Source organism: Cupressus sempervirens, chromosome 2 (genome assembly GCF_028749045.1).
Source record: "Cupressus sempervirens isolate cs-2001-9-10 chromosome 2, ASM2874904v1, whole genome shotgun sequence".
NCBI lineage: Eukaryota > Viridiplantae > Streptophyta > Pinopsida > Cupressales > Cupressaceae > Cupressus > Cupressus sempervirens.
Genome location: NC_143119.1, coordinates 689,691,990 through 689,700,055, shown reverse-complemented (window position 1 = coordinate 689,700,055; position 8,066 = coordinate 689,691,990). Strand labels below are relative to the sequence as shown.

At 40.9% G+C, this 8,066-nt stretch overlaps 1 pseudogene; it reads right to left on the bottom strand.

Moving 5' to 3' along the window:
* Nucleotides 1-1,938: 1,938 nt before the first annotated feature.
* Nucleotides 1,939-8,066, bottom strand: part of LOC149575262 (serine/threonine-protein kinase VPS15-like) — a 78,454-nt pseudogene continuing 72,326 nt past the window's right edge.

The following is an 8,066-nucleotide window of genomic DNA, read 5'->3' as shown; positions in this document are numbered from 1 at the left end:
CTCAGGATCACATCACATCTGTCATAGAGCAACATCACATCATCGACATCATATCAAAAACCTATCATACTATAGGAAATATCATCATCATCACATCTACACCATCATAAAAGAAAATCATGTCATCAAGGATGACATCACATCTATGATATCATAGATTAAAAACACATCATATCTACACTATCATAGCTAAAATCACATCACAATCAATTTGTATCCTATACACAATGTCATCAAAAATCACATCTTGCATCACAAACTGTCAACACAATCATAAAAACATAGCATATATCCTCCTACATCATCAATCATTAGCAATATCTGCAAAACATCACTATCTATCTAGCATGTATTGAAACCCTATATGTCACATCACTGGTCCATAACACATATAACACCAGAATCATCATATCTATATATCAATGAAAGAATGAAAGAATAACAGTCCATCAGTGTCTAAATGTCCATATCAAACAAACGGGTCTAAGTCCACACAAAAATCTCCATGTATCCCAAAAATGGCCGCTCTGCACAAAATACTCATCATATGATAAAAATCTAGCGTATCATTAGTCACTGCTCTACCTCCCTCCCTGCCCCTGGCACTGTTGGTGGTGGATGTGGTGGCCTCATCAATCCCCCTCCTATCCTGGAGCTCTCTACCTCATCCCTCCCCATCCCTGTGTCTCGCCTCTAGCTATGTCCTGTCCTGTGACTATGCCCTATGTGCTGAGACCTGCCTATCCTCTATGAGCCCCCAGTGCTCCATCCACTATCCCCTCCACCCTGCATCCCTGTATGTGTCCCTTCTATACCTAACCGATTCAGTCACCTGTAATGCTCAATCTAGGCTGTTGGCATCGCTGTATGATACTTGCCCTAATAAAATCTAGCCCTCTCCCTTAGGTCCTCCACCTCAGCTTGCAGTCTCCTCAACTCATCCAAGCCCCCTCCCACTACTACCTACGCTCTCAACATTGCCACCTCTGACACTAGTGCATCCAACCTCCCCTGCGCTGCCTGCCTCTTCAGGCTCACCACCTCGAGCCTACCCTTCGTTCACCCTAGCTCCATCTACAGTCTGCCCACCTCAAGCCCTGCCCTATCTACCTACCCCTTTGCTACATCCTGCTCCTGTCTAAACTGATCATGCTCTATCTGGAGCTGATCTCACTCTTGTTGTGTATCTCAGAGAAACTGGCTAATGGCCTCATGAGCTTGCTATAAAGAGGCATAGCACCTTGCCAATCCATCATCTCCTCCCTAGGTAGATGATCCCCCTGCATCTCCTCCTACTGGCCTCTGCGGCCCCTACCCCTCTGCCCCCTGCTCTCCTCCTCTCTTCAGAAGCTCCTGCCACTCCCTCGCTCTCCTCTTTGGATGAGCTCCCCTCTCCTCAATCCTCCTCCTCTGCCAAGCTAGCTCCTTGTCTTGGGCAACCACTAGTACCCACTATCGTAATCCTCTGGCCACATACTGCCCTTGTTGAGCTCCCCGAGCTAGCTCGCCTGCCGCCACCGTCGCCCTCGTCCCATGTGCTCTCCCCACTAGCCTCGGCCACATGCATGTGTCTCGATACTCCTGAGTAGAGCTTGCATCTGCTAACCCCCCAAACTAAACCCACTGCTATGGCTACAACTCTAGCCATGCTCTCAATAGCCCGTCACATCATAGGGATGGGTTGTACACTAACACTGGCTCATGTGTGACCTACTGATATCAATGTGGCTCTCCTAGAGCCACTTGCTACCACCCAAACTATTAGAGTGTCCTGTCTAGCCTATACTACTCTGCTACATTCTCCCACCATCCAAACACAAAACACAGTGATATGGTGTATAGCAGTTGCTCTCCATCCTTAGCCCATAGTCCTAGGCTCATATATGGTCTCCACACCACTACTGCTATCTCATCAATGGACACCCTCTAGTAATCTACTTAATCTATATGATGGTATGTCAGGGGCTCGGCCCAACTGTGTGCCACTGGCTCCTTCGCCTGTCTGTCTCTCCGCCCCAACGACCGTAGCACGACAATGTGCTCCCAAGCCCACACCTGTAACAATGTAGGGAACCCAATGCTCCTCCCATGCCAGCCACCACCCTGGTACACTATCTAGTGGAGGTCTTAGTACATCTCAGCCAACATCAGAGAACCCCATGCCATTGGGTGCCCTGCATCCACTATCTGCATCACCACAGGAATTAGTGCTAGTGTCACTCATGTACCACCTGCATCTGGGGCAATGTACCCCGAATCCAGCCTTAACACATAAAAGTAGATCCTCCTCTCCACCACCACTAGATCTAAATGCTTGTCTAGTGCAAACTATCCCCGACAGATCCTGTACTCAACTCTTGGCCCCATTAGTCTCTAAACAACTACATCCGCTATCATCTCTCTTGTCGCCATGATTGGCATCCCCCGTACTAACAATCTGTATATCTGATACACATCCTCTAGTGTCACCGTCATCTCCCTCGTCGGCAGGTGGAACATCACTTTCTCACTATGTCATCTCTTGCACAATGTTGTGACCATCGCCATGTAAGTCTGGGTATGGGGCAACCTCACCAGGTACCCCAGTCTGATCACCTCAATCCTCACCTAGACTGCCGACGTCAGCATCCCTCCTGCCCACCACTTCCATGATACTAAATCCTATTCTCCTATCTAATTCCAAAACCCTTATTGATTAAATAAATCACTTTAATAAATAAAGCCCTCAAATCTAATAGCCCCTAACCTATCCTAAATCCTCCATTTAGCCTAATCCACTCCATCCACCCATACTAACCTAGCTTAGCCACTAACTCACCCACCCTCATGAATGCCATCCATTTTCACATTTTTAACATCCTTAATATAATCCTAAACCAAGCCTAATCCCCCCCCCCCCCTAACCTTGTCATATTCCCTAAGTGAGCTTAAGACTTTCCTAAGCAAAGCAAAGTCAACAATCTCAACTCCCTCCAAAATATCCCAACCATAAGCCTTCAGTGCTCTTACAAAGCTATAAATGGCTCTTACATCCTCACTCATGACTCTTACATCCTCAACCACCCTCATCAAGCCTTTGACTAACCCTTATCCTATCCTCTCACACCCATCCTCCTTGTGACAAGTGTCCACTCCCTATTGGTGCTAAACAAGCACAATCCATGTGCTCCCCTTTAAGTGCATCCTAGCCCTCCTTAAGGTTTCATCTCTTCTTCCATATTAACCCTCCATCCCTCAAGCCCTTGGTCTATAAATTGAACCCTCTTCCTTCACTAAAATCATCCACCTTCCATGCAAACTTATAATGCTATTTTGAGAGCTCATGAACTACCAAAATACCATTATAATGGCAAAATGACTTCATGAATTCATTGTTGAAACCTGTTTCACTCACCCCATCCATCCATTTGAAGTTTGAAGCATAAATTGTGAGCATACATTCCTAAAATCAAGGACAAATCCATTGCATCATTGTGTTATACCATTTGGAGCTTACCATTCTTGGTTTGCCTCCATTTTTGGTGATAACAAATCGGTCCTATCATAAGTGTTTACTTGTTTTTAGTATTGAGAATGCTTTTTATACATTAGTGTTCATGTTACTCTACTTATCTAGGTGATACACTTATGAGAATTGTGGGAGTGCAAAGCACTGAAATGGTGAGTGAAAGGTGCAAAAAAGAATTGGTGGGCAAGATGGAAAAATGGAGAAGTAGGGACAAAGTGTGGGAGAAGCTGGAATAGGGCAGAATTACAAGATATATCATGAAGCTACATGGTTTTGATCAAAATGTGATAGATCGCATGGTTAGCTCATGGAAGGATGGTAGAGTCAAGGTGAATGGGGTTTCATTTCTAATAATGGAGGAGGTGATTTTGGCTATTACTAAGATTCTAATGGAGGGCTTTAAGTTCTTTAGGGACAAAAAGCTCTCAGCCAATGTAGTGAAGGACTTTGTGGACAAAACTAAGGAGCTAAATGCCCTGAAAAGAGTGATACATTCTATGATCCAAATTTCATAATGAAACTATGGAGGTATGTTCTCTACGCCTTCATCAAGTACATTACTCTTGACCCTAGGTTTGATCATGTTCATACCCACCATTTCATTCTTTCGAATCATTTTTGGCATTATAGTGAAGTTTCATTTCCTTTCTATTTGTTGACTTCCATGAGCAACATAGTGTCTAGCTTCAAAAAGAAGCCCACTAATAACTTTGCTTTGCACGAGGGACTATTATTGCTTATCTATGAGCACTTTAAGGCTTAGACAATGAGTAACATCCCCTCATAGGCTAGGAAAGAGGAAAATAGAAGCTCAAGCTACTCCTTTGACTTGGATGATATTCAGAGCATTAGCTCTAAGGAAGGGGGGTTAACTTTCTCTAGTAAAAATGTTATGCCTCATGATAAGAAGTCATCATCTCCCATTACCCCTAGCAGAAAAAGAACTAAGGATCATGGTTAGAAGATGCTTGGGAATGGGGAGAAGGACTACAGTGATAAAGAGGAGGACATGGAGATTGAAGATGATGATAAGGAGAGGTAGGAGGAAAATAAGAAAGACCAGGGTAGACAGAAATGCAAGCGGGTGGGAATGGAGGATAAGAGGTCGCAACAAAAATTGGATATATCTTTGCTACCTCTCTCCCCTATCCATCCTTAAGCCCATCAAGATGAGAAGATAAAGGACAATACTGGAGATGAGGCAAGGGGGGGAAGTGTTGGCCAAAGATAGGAGGAAATCTTGGAGGAATTTTAATGTGAGGACAACAAAATGGGTATTTGTGGACAACTAGGAGGAGTTGTGACTTGAAGAGCTAAATAACCATATGATTGTGGCAATCTCTAATAATGCTAGGGAAACTGGGATGAACCTTTTGAACAATGCCTGTAACAAAATGATTGACAATTTCAAGTCAATCAAGTGGCTTTTTCATGAGTTGGAGGAGGTCAAGGAGAAGGTGGGTCAAATGGAAGGAGCCAAGAATTTAATGAGTCTTAAGAAAGGGACAAACCAAGATGATAGAATTAGCCTAGCGAAAAGGAGGATCTAGAACTTGGAAAATTAAAATCATAATATGTCAAGCTAGATGATCTCACTACTCAACTCGATTAATGACAACATTCTATCATTAACTGATTGGCTTAAAGATAGAGGTATGCAGGGGGATAGGGAAGGAAAAGATAGTGGAAAAGCCATATCTAATGATGAAACTACCACGAGTATCACTTACACTAGTCTAGACCAAGATGTACACATGACTCATCAACATGAGGCCAAGAAGAACCAAATGGCCTACAAGGATGCCTAGGTCATGTAGGAGCACGAAAGAAAGAATGAGGATTAGCTCTTTTCTTTGGTTCTAGCTATTCATTTTTATCTAGCTTTTTGTCTTGGCTTTTTCCTCTTTTATTTTTTAATATAACTGTTTGGCCTTTCCTTTGGCCCTTGTCGATTCGGCTGGGCCTAGTGCTTATTATCAACCTTTAGACTTTTTCTTTTTTGGTTGGGCTTTTAATGCTTATTAGATCAGCCTTGTTTATGTTTTAACTCTTGGGTTTCAGGGTCCCTGTAAAATCTATTTATCTAATAAAAAACATATGGTGGGATGTCTTTAAGTCAAAGAGCCAGTATTTCAATAATTTTGTATGAGATGTTGAGGAGACTGATAGGTCTCAAAATTTTAATTAGGGTCTTATCACCATACTTGGGAATGAGTTGAATTAGTCCTGAGAACTAATAGTAGCTCCTAGTGAGGCTTGATCAAAGCCTTCTTGATACACCATTAGTAAGTCTTACCAAATCCAATCCAAGTAAGTTTTATAGAATTCTATTAGTATTCCATCTGGCCCTAGGGCTTTATTATTGTTCATCTAAGTAATAGCTTGAATAATCTTTTCTTTGAAAATGAGAGCATTAAGTCTTGTTTTATCATCTTCTACTATTCTATTAGGAAATAATCTCTTGATTTTGATCCTTTCACTTTCCATATTCATATTTTGCTCTTCCATTGTGAACAAGTTTTTATAAAATTGAGAAAAGATATTTACAATCTCCCTGGGATTAGTGATAAGGTTATCACCCTCTCTAAGAATGTCAATTTTGTCCCTCGCTTCTTTAGTTTTAAGAATTTGAAAAAAAATCTTAAAGCTTTGGTTTTTTCCCCTTGTTCAACTTAATTGTTCCTTGCTCTAGTTTTTCCCCCTTGAATCTTAATTTTTTGGACCTTTCTTAATGTATCTCTTGCTTCTATTAGATCATATTGGTGGGAAAAATCCTAAGGGTTGGACTATAAGGATACTTCTACCTCAATCAATGAGTTGTGAAGTGTTGTCTCCTTCCTTCTCATATCCTTGGTCTTTTCTTTCCTATTGTCTTGAATATTGTTCTCCAACTTTCTATCATAGTATTCCATCTAGTGATTACATTTGGATGTGTTAGCACACAAAGGTTAAACCACCTTACCATAATTGTAGCTACATTGAGGTCAACATCTTTTAGTAGGGTAGTATTTAGGGAAAAAACTTTTGACTTAGGGTTTTTACTTTTTTGGTTATCAATCTAGAAAATATTGGAAATAATGTGATGGTGATTGGAGAGTGTAAATAGATATACCAACACCTTAGATCCTTCATCAAACATTTGGAAGCTAAATGTATTTTTGTTAACATAATATCTGTGCAGTCTACAATATATTCTAGTGTTACATTTCTAGAAGTTGGCCCATGTATACCATATCCCTTGTGCTCACTTTTCTTGCCTACTAACAGATAAAATAATAGGTGCTTAGATACCATTCTATTCCAAAATAACTTCCTATCCCTTTTCCACTCAAAATTTCACCCTCTTATCTTATCCTGTTGATTTTCTATCAAATTGAAGTCTCTAGCTATTATCCAAGGGATATTGTGAAGTAGCGACATCCATTTTCAAAGGGTGACCCTAGTCATATGATCATTAGGTGTATATATCGAGCATACTCCAAATTTCTTCCCTTGATTGTCCAACATAACCCATACAACCCTATTGCAGAGTGATGATCCTCACTCTAGTACAAGGTTCTTCCAGTTAGGGATGATTGAAATTGCATTCCCTTTGTTGTCTCTCTCATGCTTGGTATAAAAGGGTTTGACATCCTTCCAAATACATCTAAGGGAAATGTCAAGTTGCAACCAATTGCCTTGATTTCTTAGAGCATTAGGAAGTCCATGTCCTTATGATCTCTGAGCTACCTTTTTATGATATATTCTATCTAGAGTTTCCAATCCCCTCACATTACAAGAGATGTATTTGACTATTATAATTGGGGTAAGGTTTTCCTTTAGGAGACCTAAATATCTTAAAGCAATTAGGTAAAACATCTTTTATTACCTTAGATTGTTTAGCAAGGGTGGTAGACAATGATGTCCACCTCTCATGGCAAATATTCCCCTTGCTTCTACATCCTAACCACTTCCTCTACTTTTTCATCTATTTTCTTCCTAGGTTTTCATCCTTTCTTTTTTGCATCGAATACAAAACTCTCAACTTTCCCTTGAGAAGCCTCAACTATGCCTTCATTGGATTCATCCATTTCTTGATCCTAATTTTCATCTTCACTTGGAATTCTAATATTAGATGTTAATTTCCTTTGGTTCACTCCATTGGTCAGGGTTGCATTAGGTTTTGAACTAGCCAAGATTACAACAAGGTCAAAACCATTTAATTTTTCATGTGCCTCATAAGAATCCATAATAGCGACAAGCCATCACTCTTGGGTGATTATTTAGGGTTGCCTAGTTTGTTGTGATCATTTGACATTAGTGTCAATTTTAAAGGTTCATCATCTTTGAGAAGAGCTTCTATTTCCTTAGGTGGTAGTAGGACTAGGTAACAATTAGAATATTTCCTAAATTTATGTCCAAAATTCTTTTTGATCTTTTCCAATAAAATTTGTTGGGAATTCATAGTTTCATGCTTAGGTTTTTCTAGAGCCAATCCTATGGATTCCAGACATGGGGCGGGCATCATTGGGTTGAAGGGTTCCTAGGTAAAGACCAAAGGGTCATCCTCAGTCGGGGA